The 14,668-nt window shown below is 36.5% G+C and overlaps 1 pseudogene; it reads right to left on the reverse strand.

Annotated features, from left to right (window-relative positions):
* The window catches only part of LOC138347470 (uncharacterized), a 34,006-nt pseudogene extending 25,078 nt beyond the window's left edge, over positions 1-8,928 (reverse strand).
* Positions 8,929-14,668: the final 5,740 nt, after the last annotated feature.

The following is a 14,668-nucleotide window of genomic DNA, read 5'->3' on the forward strand; positions in this document are numbered from 1 at the left end:
ACCGATACGAGTTTCAGTTAGCTATGGTTCCATTGCCTTGGAGCTTGATTTAACCCATATAATTACTTTGTCAATCTGCATACTTTCTCCTATTGACTGACAAAGCCTTAAGAAAGCTTCATATAAATCTCATCTTCAACACGACCCTGCAAGAATGCATTAAACACATCCATTTGATAAAATGTGCCAGTGTCTTGAAGCTGCTAAGGACACTATTGATCTTACAATCACCATCTTCACAACAGGGGAAAAGGTCTCCTGATAGTCTATACCTTCCAGCTGACTATACCCTTTAGCAATTAATATTGCTTTGAACCTTTCTATCTATCAAATATACTTGTATTTAATTTATAAACCCACCTGCAGCCAATAGGTTTCTTACCTTGTGGTAGATTAGTTACCACCCAAGTCTTATTATCTTCAAGAGCCCGAATCTCAGCCTTCATATCATCTATTCCACCTGCTATTTTCACAGCTTCTAAGTAGGTGGTAGGCTACATAATATAAGATGTAGCAGCAAATAAAACTGATAAGTAGGAGAAAGATGATTGTAGCTGATATGGTTGCACACTGGATACTTCACCTCTGTATGTATATTTAAGGAGAAAAAATCCTTTGAGCCATGGAGGTGTATTTTTTGTTCCTGGTAGATCTTCTAGTATTATCTAATACAACAACATCTGTAACCTCTGGAATTGGTTCTTCAAATACATGAGAGTCTAAATATTTTGTAGGGAGAACATCTACATCTGCTAACACATATGAAACTGTAGGTGAAACCAGTTCAATATTGATAGGACCAGGTGCTTCAAAAGTCTGGGTATTAGAGTGGTTAAACAAAACAACTGAGTCTATTAAGGGATCCTGAAATAAGGAATGTCCTGGAAGTGACATCAAATAATACATAACCCTTTTGTGTCTCTGAATACCCTATATGAACCATAGACTTTGATCTTGGCATCATCTTGTCATGTTCAACTAGACTTTTGGCACACAAATAACCAAATATTATTAAATGTGTTAGTCTAGGTTTACTTCCATACAATCTCTCATAGGGAGATCGTTAGTTAAGTACACTACCATGAACTTTATCAATGAGATAAGTTACAAGTAGTACACAGTTTCCCCAATACTTCAATGGAATTTTACCCTGAAATCTTAATGCCCTTGTTACTTCTAGTAAGTTCCTATGTTTTCTCTTAGCTACCCCATTTTGTTGAGGAGTATAAAGACAAGATCTTTGATGAATAATACCCAATTCGTGAAACATGGTGTTGCATACTGAGTTTACAAATTCAGTACCATTTTCAGACCTTATCATTTTAACTTGCTTAGCAAAGTAGTTCTTAACATATTGCAGGACCACCTTTAATGAAACACACACATCAAACTTGTGCTTAAGTAAAAATAGCCAGGTCATTCTGGAAAATCATCAACAACCGTGAGGAAGTATTTATTAATCAAAACGATATGTATTATATGGTCCCCAAAGATCAACACGAATCAAGTAAAAATGTTAGAACTCTTAATGCTACTAGAAGGAAAAACAATTTTAGTCTATTTTGCATATGGACATACTAAGCATTTTGAAACCTTACACATACTATTGATATTCAAATCAAACATTTTATCTAGTACTACAGATGAGACATGTCCTAGTGTTTGATGTCACAGTTCCATATCTGAGGGTACTTGAGCTAATGTCAATGTGGTATTTTTGTCATCACTGCCATGTCCTTAAGTATACAGACACCCTACTTCCTTACCAACCACTTTCACCTTCCCACTGTAGAGCTCCTGTAGAAAACAAAATTAGGGAGGAAAGTAACTGAACAACCAAGTTCCTGTGAGCTTACTTAGAGACATCAAGTTATACTTGAATTCAGGTAAGTAAAATATATTGGATATAATTCTGTCTGTTAAAGCACACGATCCAGCATGAGTAACTTCAGTAGCACCTCTATTAGGTAGACATATAATCTTAGGAATATGTAATTATGAGACAGACCCTTTTATATACATATCCATTTGAGAAACCATGTGATTTGTTGAACCAGAATCCACAATCTACACTTTACTATACTCATAAAAAAACAAGGACTTACCTGCAGTGTGAGCATCATGAATAACATTGTGATCAGGTGTTGCAGAACCTTGGTTTTTGTTGGAATCCTCTAAGTATGCGATCATATTTTTCTTTTGTGAATGTACATCCCTTCAGTAGTTGTTTAAAATCCATTTTTGTTTAGCTGTGAGCTCTAGGAATATTATTACTATCGAATCCTCCATGATCACACTGAATAGTAGGTTTCATACCCCACCCTTCTTCATGGACATTAGTGTTCAAGCCATAACAAAGATGAGCGTAATTTGGTTGATGTTGACCAGAGTTGTTGTAGTTTGAAGAAACACCTTGAACCTTTCTTTTGGACTAGAAATCAGGTGAATACCTAACAATTTTGTAACAAACTTCTTTACTATGGCCCTTACATTTATAGAAATCACAAACAAGAAGTGAGTTTCTTTTAAACTTTTGATTTAATCCTGAGGTAGAACCAACTTTAGAGTACATAGCAATAGAATCCATACCCTCATATGGCATTCCCATATTGGTAATATGTGAGACCACAACCTTTTCACTCTCATCTCCTACTACCATGGCATAAGCGTAATTAACAGTTGGTAAGGGAGTCATAATTAAAATTTGACTTCTAGCCTGATGATAGGACTCATTAAGCCCTATTAAAAACTGATACAACTTTTTCCTATTCAAGTGAATTTCTAACTATTTCGACTTAGAACAATTGCAATCAGGAGAAGGGCCTACAACCTCAAACTCATCCCATAAGGTCTTGAGCTTGGTGTAATACACAGACACAGTGCCCAACTGTAGTGATACAATATCTTTATGAAGACTATAGGTTCTTGACCATCTATCATGTCAAATCTCTCCTTTAAATTATTCAAAACATGAAAAACACTTGTTGCAAATGCAATTCCACTGAGTAACCTTTTCAACACTGAATTCATCAACCAGGATAGGACTAAAACATTCACACTCTTCCATCTCCCCCAATATTCTTCACCAAATACCTCTTTACTACAAGTTCCATTAATTAACCTTAGTTTATTTCAACCTAACAGTTCTAGAGTAATTGATCTATTCCATAAAGAGTAGTTTTGAATTCCAAGTAATTAAAACGATATAAGATTTACTCCACTTAAATTAGTACGGCTAAGAAAAAGAGGAAGATTGTAATCAATACCTTGGAAATTATAGAATTAGGCATTGAAACTGATGCACCTGAGTTTCCACCATTGTTGCCATTGTTTGAACCTTAAATTGGATCTACAACTATTCTTTATGACATCCTAATCTACTGATGATCAATACTCGTTGCGGAAGCTAATTAATCATTAATCACCTACAGATCTCATGTAAAATTATAGATTAGTGAATCCATATAATCGATTCTATGATTTCTAAGCGAGATTGCCTATAAGAGTAATCATTGTTGTAACATTCGGGTTTACCCCCTAGACGTAACCAGCGTCATCATCCTTTTCAAGGAATAAGACTAGCCTCTTAGTTTCATGTCATCACATTCATAAGTTGAAAAAAGCGGAAAAATTTAAAAATTTTATTTTCTCTACTTGGAGGTTTACATAGACCTCTACATACACATAATATAAATTCATATCGAGTATACATTGACCCTTCATATAGGATGGTTACATAGCCTTAAACTTTTATTGAACATATATATAAAAATATAGAAGTAGTCTCAACGATTGTCTCATCTCATACCATCTAAATGGATATCACAATATGGGCATAGCCCTTGCATCAATTAAACAAGACTTTGTATAGGTAATACAAAAGTACAATATTAAAATAACAAGGAAAAATATAATACAGTCAATAAGCTCATAACAAAGTTTAAATCTAGAAGATGTCATTGCCCAAGATAGTTAAGGACCTACCCCACTTGGATGAAAGGAAGAATCCTAGCCATCAACAATATCACCTTCCAAACTCTTCAACGACCGGAACCTAAAATATTTGGGACAAGAGCAAAAAACAGGGTTAGTACTCCACATGTACTAAGTATGAGATCTTATGCACATACAAAAGCAAAACATGCTAAAAGGGACTTTTTATCAAAGCATGCCATTCTACCCCTTTCAGGGGCTTAATGCAAAGTCAAGTAAGTTATATTAATCAATCTAACATGCTTACTATCCCAACAAGTAATACTTATCCTAACAGACTTGGAATCATGATTTACTAAAACCCTAACATCAAGGAATAATACCACAAGAATGAATAAGAGTTAAACATATCATAATAATCAAGACAACTTTACATATTATGATATTTAGGCTTACATTTAGTCAACAAGAAAACATGACCAATGTCCAACTTTACATATTATGATATTTAGGCTTACATTTAGTCTTATATTATCATTATAATCCAAGACATATTCATAAATGGACTAATCAACACATAGTATCAACAATATGACATGGTCATCATATATATATATATATATACATCATATGTTATCATAACATAAACATATAAGAACCTCCTCCTAAGACTCCCCTCAAGACTAACTAGTGCAATGTCTAGGTAGAGTCTCATACCCCTACCTAGACTAAGCTAGACCCCTTAGGTTATCCACGTTATAGTTTAAGTCCTTTAATTCGTCTTACCTTTTGGGAATATCTTGACCTAACCGACATAGACCACATGAGCTAGTGTGGAATTTGGTGTCATAAAACCCTACATCGAAAGAAGGCGGACTACTTGCCAGGTAGTACCAAACACAAAACATAGCAACTACATGGATCCACTAGCTAGTATATCTATGGGGCAACATAGTTCAAGAACTAGGGGACTTAGTTGGAAACCTCTTTATGAGCCATGCATTATAGTCTCCAATCTCAAGTGTAATGTAGTGTTCCTACCTTCCCTATATGGGAAAGGACACTTCTCTATCTAGTTCACTCGGTGCTAAGCTAGAGTCTCTTTTCAAAATGTCTTTAAGCCTTTAATTATCAATCATAAATTAATTTAGGTAATAGGGTCTAAACTTATATAATAATAATCATAAATAGCTAAATAAGAATTATACGAGTATAAGTCCTTTCATCACAATCCATATAAGTGAGGTTAATACTCTAGCATTTCATATCATATTAAGGCTCATTGATAGTTTTCACCATCTTTATAACACATACACCCTCATCAACCTCAAAACATAGTCAACACATTTAAATTAAACATCATACCACCTTATAATCCTAGTATAAGGCATACTCCAATGTAATATCATGGCTTAACAACAATTAATCTCAACTGGAAGTGAAGATAGAGATTCTAAGACTTACCAAGTCTTTCTCATTGTCAATCATCAAGGTCTTAGCATCAAACCATAACTCAACCTAACTTGGGAAGTAACATCACTGCACAATGATAACCAATAGAATAACAAGGCCAATTGCATCTCTATAACACAATTCATCTTTAGATTACAACTTTAGACAAGGTAAATAGGAAAATTTCACATTATAAATCATGACCTAAATCACATCTCAAGAACTAGAATTATAGGCCTATAATTCATATTAATTTAATCATAATAGCACCATAGGATAGAAAGCAAATCAACACCAACTCAATTGAATGATCACCATACAACATAGGTCAAGATCACTACCTAGGGTTAGGGATAGAGGATCATATTCTTCAATTAGACCAAACCATCAACAAATATCATAAACAAGTTGAATTACATGTAAATCTACTCAATATAACCATAAGAATTCATTAACAACTCAATCCATGACTCTAATTTCGTAATTGAATGAAACCCATAAGAAAACTCAACTTTTTGAAATCTATTTTGAAGAAACCCTTTGAGGAAAGAATCCAAAAGGTAAATAGAACCCATACCTTAATGTTTGTCAACAATTTGATTAAGAATCCACCCTTTTTTCAGCCTCCAAACCCTAGTTCTTGCTAGCCTTCTATGGAGAGTTTATGTAGAGAGAGAAAAAAGAGAGTTTATTTTTTAGAGTTGTCTTTAGGTTAAAAAGGCTTAAGGTTATCTATAGAGGGGTTTAATTAACTTAATTAGTCTCCCTTTAATCCGTAAAACCACTTAATTAATTAAATAAATCATTTAAAATTTATCAGCTAAACTCAAACCTCACCTACGAGACCCCGATCGACGGTCCGTCGGTGAGTCGACGGACAACCCCCCTCCATCCTTCACTCCGTTGTCTTAGTCAGAGACTTTGCATGCGAGGGCTTCCTCCAACTTTTCTAAGTGCGGGATGACGGTGGACTCGACGCCCAGTCAAGCCACTGAAGCCCTGTCAACCCCCTTCTGTCGCGTGTAACAGTAGCTAGGTAAACAAGAGCCTTCACGAATATTTCTAAGTGTGGGACGATGGTGGCCTGGATGCCCCGTCGAGCCACACATGGACCATCATTTGTCCCGTCGATGCACACTTCCAGGCAGTGTTGCATTAAACTGCAGGGGTCCTCCTTAAGGGCCCTTGGTTGGTCTTTGGGGAGTCATACCCAGACGTTTCAATCATGAAACAACTAAAACACCCATTAGCTACCTTTCTACCCATTTTCGTACATTTCTGACTACTAAAAGTTAGTAAAAAGGCTAAGGCACACTAACATACATTTGAAACAATTTCCCGGATGTTTTAGTTCTTAAACCTTCTAAATGGCCTATATTGATTAAAATGTACTTAGAAATAGTGTTTGGACTTTATGACACCTATGTTAGGTTTTACCATGAACTATGGATTTCTAAGGTGTTACATTATCCCCCCAGGAACATTCTTCCCCGAATTACACTAAAATTTTTTGAAGGAAGGAATAGACCCAAGACTAGAAACCCAACCAATATACAATATCATTTTAAATAAATCATGTTACCTAAACAAGGAAAATATCTAAACTCATATTACCACACCTAAGGCTCAAAACACTTTATCATGAGGTATTTCCATCTCACAACACTTATGAGCTCAACATAAATCACATGAGTCAATTAGCACAAAGTTCAATTTAAATATGCTACGTATTATTTCATGAAGACTCACCATGTCAAAATGCACAACATAACTCAATGCAAGAAAAAAGCAAAATTTCAATTTTTTAATAGCATACTCTAGTGACTTCACTATAAAACTTGCTGTGAGGTTTTTGAAAATGCCATTTTTGTAACACTGCACCCAAAAATCAAGAACCAAAAATCTTTGTCATAATTATATAATTAAAGAGAATGGCTAACCTTTATTCTAAAAAAGATAAGGATAACGGGATTTCATATCGGCCTCATCCCCCCATGTAGCACCATCAACTAATTGATTTTTCCATAACACTTTTATGGATACCACCTCTTTATTCCTCAACTTCTTGACTTTCCTATCAAGAATTTGAACCGAGAATTTCTCATAAGAGAGGTTATCCTTGATACCAAGACTCTTAATAGGAAGAATGGACTCGGGGTCACCCATACACTTTTTCAACATAAAAACATGGAAAACCGGATGAACCAAAGCCAATTCACTAGGAAGTTTCAATTCATAGGCAACCTTACAAATCCTTTGAAAGATTTCATAGGGACCCACATTATGAGGACTCAATTTTCCTTTCTTGCCAAACCTAACCACCCCTTCCATTGGTGAAATTTTTAAATACACTTTATCACCTTCTTCAAACTCCAAATCCCTTCTCGTATTATCGGCATAAGACCTTTACCGACTATAGGACATTTGAATCCGGTTCCTTATGATATTAACCTTTTCCAGAGTCTTATAAATCAATTTAGTACCAAGAAGTGATGTCACCCACTTCAAACCATCCAATAGGAGACCTACACCTCCTACCATACAAGGCTTCATAGGGAGCCATGGAAATGGATGAATGAAAACTGTTGTTGTAGGCAAACTCCACTAAAGGTAAATTCCTATACTAACTCTCTTTAAAATAAATAATGCATTCTCTAAGCATATCTACAAGGGTTTGTATCGTACCCTCCGCTTGACCATCCGTTTGGGGATGAAAAGCGGTGCTCAACTTCACCATAATACCTAACCCTTTTTGGAACGACCTCAAAAATCTAGATGTGAATTGTGTACCCTGATCCGATATGATGGATAACAGAATGTCATGGCGGAACAAACTCTAATCTAGGAAGATTTTTGCATAATTCTCCTCCGAATATGAAGACTTAACGGGGATAAAGCGAGCGTGTTTAGTCAATCGATCCACAACCACCCATATGGAATCATAGGACTTTTGGGTCCGGGTTATACTTACTACAAAGTACATATTAATGTCTTCCCACTTCCAAGTTTGAATTTGGATCTCTTGTAGTAAGCCACCCGACTTTAGGTGTTCGACCTTTACTTGCTGGCAATTCGGACACTTAGAGACAAATTCTGCTATGTCCCTTTTTAGACCTTCCCACCAATATATTTCCCTTAGGTCATGGTACATTTTTGTCAACCATGGATGAATTGAGTAACGAGAACCATGTGCTTCTTCTAATATCCAAACCCTCAACCCATCTACATTAGGAACACATAATATCCCTTGGTACTTTAACACAACATCCACCCTAGGGAGAATGATTCATTCAATTTGCCAAGAACCGATTCTTTCAACTCCATCAAGGCTAAATCAAGGTGTTGTTTGGATTTAACCTCAACCACTAAAGATGACTCAGAGTTATGATGAACTGTGGCACCCCCATCGAGAGCACTCTCCAACCTCACCCCCAACCTAGCCAACCTACGCACTTCCCTTGCTAGGTCCTTTTTGGCTTCATCAAGATGGGATACACTACCCATAGTCATCCAACTTAGGGCATCCACAACTACATTAGCCATGCCGCGGTGATAAAGGACACTGATATCATAATCTTTCAACAACTCAAGCCACCTTATTTATCGGAGATTTATATCCTTTCGGGTAAACACATATTGGAAACTCTTATGATCGGTAAAAACATCCACATGAACCCCATACAAGTAATGCCTCCAAATTTTAAAAGCAAACACCACGGTCGCTAATTCAAGGTCATGAGTGGGGTAATTCATGTCATGTACCTTTAGTTGCCTAGAGGGATAAGCTATCACCTTCCCATTTTGAATAAGCACACACCCCAAACCCACTCGGAATGCGTCACAATACACCACAAAACCCTTTGTACCCTCCGATAAGGTCAACACCAGAGCGGAAGTAAGCCTCTCTTTCAACAATTCGAAGCTCTTCTCACATGCCTCCGACCACTTAAACTTTTTAATCTTTTGGGTTAAAGTAGTCAAAGGAGAAGCAATGGACGCGAAACCATCCACAAACCTCCGATAGTAACCCACTAAGCCCAAGAAACTCCTAATGTCTGTCGGAGTCAATGGTCTAGGCCAATTTTTCACCGCTTTCATTTTCCTTGGGTCTACTTCAACTCCCTCACTATAAATGATGTGCCCAAGAAAAGTGAGCGATCTCAGCCGAAACTCACACTTACTATATTTGGAATACAATTGATGTTCTTTAAGGGTTTGCAATACTACCCTCAAATAACCCATATGATCATCCTCATTTTTCGAATATACCAATATATCGTCAATGAAAACAATGACAAACGAATCTGGGTAATTGGAAATATTCTATTAATTAGGTTCATAAATATCGTCGGAGCATTAGTGAGACCGAAAGACATGACCAAGAACTCATAATACCCATACCTAGTCCGTAAGGCCGTCTTCGGTATATCCTCCCCTCTCACCCTGATTTTGATGATACCCCGACCTAAAGTCTATCTTGAAAAATAACTCTCCCCTTGGAGTTGGTCAAATAAGTCATCAATCCGAGGGAGAGGGTACTTATTCTTAATGGTTACCTTATTGAGTTAGTGGTAGTCAATGCACATTCTCAAAGACCCATCCTTCTTTTTGACAAATAACACCGGATCACCCCATGGAGATATACTAGGCCTTATAGAGCCTTTCTCAAGCAAATCCTTGAGTTGAGCCTTCAACTCTTTTAATTCAGTCGGAGCCATCCGATATGGAGGGATTAAAATGTGATTTGTTTTCGATAGCAAATTAATACCAAAATCAATTTCGCGTTCGGAAGGAATACCAGGAAGGTCATTAGGAAAAACCTCCAGAAATTCATTCACTATAGGGACCGACTCAATAGGAGGAATTTCAGAATTCAAATCTTGGACTCTTACTATGTGATCTAGACAACCCTCTGAGATCATTTATACGCTTTTAGACAAGATATGATGCGACCTCTAGGAATATAATTCCCCCCCTTCCACTCAACAACGGGTTCATTTGGGAAGTTAAACCTCACCACTCTTGTCTTACAATCAATGGAGGTAAAACATGCATGCAACTAATCCATACCTAATATAATATCAAAAAAGCATATCGAGTTCTACTAGATCATTATAAGAAACTCTATTGGGCAATCAAAAAGTAAAATTTTGATAGAATCTTTTAGCAACGACCCACTCTCCCACCGGAAGAGACACTAGAAAAGGATCATGCAAAATATTGGGTAACACATCAAACTTTTTAGCTACTAGTGGTGTAACAAAAGACAAAGTAGCACCCGGATTAAGTAGAGCATACATATCAAGAGTAAAGATTTTTAACATACCCGTCACCACGTTGGGAGAGGTCTCTTGCTCACCCCTAGAGCGGAGAGCATAGAAAGAGCGGTTCTTCTTTGGAGCATTACTAGAACCACTTGCTTGAGCTTGGCCACTACCCCTGTCTTGAGTTTTCAAGTTTGGACAATCTCTCATTTTGTGACCACTCTTGCCACAACTAAAGCAATTATCTGTCCCCTTAAAGAACTCACCGTAGTGCTTTTTATCACACTTTCCACAAGTTGGATTCTCCTTTAGTGACTTAAAACCTTTTCCCTTCTTAAATTTAGGGTTAGACACCCTATCACCACTAGCTCTTTGGAATTTGGTAGGGACTTGATTTGAACCCAACTTCTTAAATTTAGGCTTATCTTGTATGTCAATCCTATTCTTTGAGGAGCTGCCATCAAATGACATAGACCTCTCTACTTTTTTTCTTAGATCTTGCCTCCTCAACCCTTCTTTCATAGACCATAAGACGGGAAATGTTCATGTTGTCATGTAGAATGACCGATAGGCTCTCCTGTTTTAAGTCCTCTGACACCCCTATTACAAAATGGCTCATTTGGTTTCTAGGACCAGAGACCAAAGAAGGAGAATATTTGGACAACTTAACAAATTCCAAAGAGTGTTCATGAACACTCTTTCTCTTTGGCAAAGATTGATAAATTCCATTACCTTCTCCTCCCTCATCTCTCTAGGGAAGAAACGATCTAGAAAAGTCTCCTAAAGATTCCCAAGTCACCACACCACGCCTCAACAGCCTATTGTCCCTCCATTGCACATACCAAGTTTGAGCCACATCCTTGAGGTCATATGAGGCCAACTTGGCCTTCTCACTTGAAGTCACCCCAATAGCATATAACACTTTTTGTAGACCTCATCAAGGAATTCATGGGGGTCTTCATCAACCTTAGACCTATCAAAAGTAGGAGGGTTCATTCTAGTGAATTCCCTTAGACGGGAATCCATATAAGTGACTTGTTGATGAGGACGAGGAACAACATCCCAATTGGCTAGAGCCATCATAGCTTGGGCTTGAACCATTGCGTCTTGTGCTTGAGTTGTCATGGATTGAGCCATTTGAGAAAGAATAACCCTCATCTACGCTTCCGTCATAGGTGGAGTTTTAGCCGAGGCTTGATCAACATCAGCATTTTTCTCAAGTGGAAGAACTTGCTCATCTTGGGAAGGAGATCCCATATTAACAACTTCATCCTCAAGTGTTCAAGCCGCATTCCTTCGAGTATTCATGCTTACTATAAGCACAAGAATATGATTAGATGCAAGGCACACCATATGTATACTCTTTTGGCACGATATAAGATTTCTAAGAACGAGAGCGATTCGTAAGCATCATATAGGTTCCTACTCATAAGTGTGGCGCGCTTCAACAAACCTACATAGACGTGGTAGAGAGAGACATAGCTCAACAATATTCAACCTCATGCTCTGATACCAATTTTGTCACATCTGGGTTTATTCCTTAGATAGAACCGGCATCGTCATCCTTTTCAAGACTAAGACTAGCCTCTTAGTTTAATGGCATCACATTCATAAGTTGAAAAAGGCGGAAAAATTTAAAACTTTTATTTTATCTACTTGGAGGTTTACATAGACCTCTACATACACATAATATATATTCATATCGAGTATACATACACCCTTAATATAGGAAGGTTACATAGCATTCTACTTTTATTGCATATATATATAAAAATATAGAAGTAGTCTCAATGATTGTCTAGTCTCATATCATCTATACGGATATCACAATATGGGCATAACCCTTACATCAATTCAACAAGACCATGTATATATAATACGAAAGTACAACATTCAAATAACAAGGAAATAAATGATAGAGTCAATAAGCTCATAACAAAGTCCAATGCTAGAAGATGACATTGCCTTTGAAAGTTGAGGACCTACCCCACTTGGATGAAAGAAAGAATTCCAGCCTTCAACAATATCACCTTCCATACTCTTCAACGACCAAAACCTAAAATGTTGGGAAAAGGGAAGAAAACGGGGTTAGTACTCCACATGTACTAAGTATGAGATCTTATGCACATACAAAAGCAAAACATGCTAAAAGAGACGAAGCATGTCATTCTACCCCTTTTAGGGGCTTAATGCAAAGTCATGTAAGTCATATTAATCAACCAAACATGCTTACTATCCCAACAAGTAATACTTATCCCAACACACTTGGAATCATGATTACTACAACCCTAACATCAAGGAATAATATCACAAGAATGAATAAGAGTTAAACATATCATAATAATCAAGACAACTAGTCACAGGTCCTTATCAAGTTAACAGGTGTAATGACCAAGCAGATCCCCATAATCTTACTCGATCAAGCATCCTCAACAAGAAAACATGACCAATGTCCAACTTTACATATCATGGCATTTAGGCTTACAGTTAGTCTCATATTATCATTATAATCCTAGACATATTCCTAAATGAACTAATCAACACATAGTATCAGTAATATGACATAGTCATCATATATATACATTATATATTATCATAACATAAATATATAAGAACCTCCTCCTAAGACTCCCCTCAAGACTAACAAGTGCAATGTCTAGGTAGAGTCCCATACCCCTACCTAGACTAAGCTAGACCTTAGGTTATCCAAGTTAGAGTTGAAGTCCTTTAATTTTTCTTTTATTTTGGTAACATCTTGCCCTAACTGACATAGACCACATGAGCTAGTGTGGAATCCGGTGTCATAAAACCCTACATGTAAAGAAGGCGGACTAATTGCAGGTAGTACCAAACATAAAACATAGCAACTACGTGGATCCACTAGCTAGTATTCCTATGGGGGCAACATAGTTCAAAAACTAGGAGACTTAGTTGGGACCCTCTTTATGCACCATGCATCATAGTCTCCAATATCAAGTGTAATATAGTGTTCCTACCTTCCCTATGTGGGAAAGGACACTTCTCTATCTAGTTCACTCGGTGCTAAGCTAGAGTCCCTTTTTAAAATGTCTTTTAAGTATTTAATTATAAATCATAACTTAATTTAGGCCATAGGGTCAACCCCTTGTATAATCATCATCATCATCAATAGCTCAATAAGAATTATATGTGTATAAGTCCTTTCATCACAATCCATATAAGTGAGGTTAACACTCTAGCATTTCATAACATATTAAGGCTCATTGATAGTTTTCACCATCTTTATAACACACACACCTTAATAAACCTCACAATATAGTCAAGATATTTCAATTCAACATCATACAACCCTATAATCCTAGTATAAGGCATACTCCAATGTAATATCATGACTTAACAACAATTAATCTCAATTGGAAGTAAAGATAGAGATTCTAAGACTTACCAAGTCTTTCTCATAGTCTATCATAAAGGTCTTACCATCAACCCATAACTCAACCCAACTTGGGAAGTAACATCACCGCACAATGATAACCAATAGAAAAACAAGGCCAATTGCATTTCTATAACATAATTCATCTTTAGATCACAACTTGAGACAAGGTAGTTAGGCAAATTTCACATTATAATTCATAACCTAAATTACATCTCAATAACTAGAATTATAGGCCTAGAATTCATCTTAATTTAATCATAATAGCACCATAGGATGGTAATCTAATCAACAACCAACTCAATTGAATGATCACCAAACAACATAGGTCAAGATCACTACCAAGGGTTAGGGATGGAGGATCATATTCTTCAATTAGACCAAACCATAAACAATTATCATAAACAAGTTGAATTACATGTAAATCTACTCAATATAACCCTAAGAATTCATTAACAACTCAATCCATGACTCCAATTTCGTAATTGAATGAAACCCATAAGAAAACTCAACTTTTTTAAATCTATTTTTAAGGAAACCTTTGAGGAAAGAATCTCAAAGTTGAAAAGAACCCATACCTTAATGTTTCTCAACAATTTGATGAATA

This window comes from Solanum lycopersicum, chromosome 3 (assembly GCF_036512215.1).
Source record: "Solanum lycopersicum chromosome 3, SLM_r2.1".
NCBI classification, from domain to species: Eukaryota; Viridiplantae; Streptophyta; class Magnoliopsida; order Solanales; family Solanaceae; genus Solanum; species Solanum lycopersicum.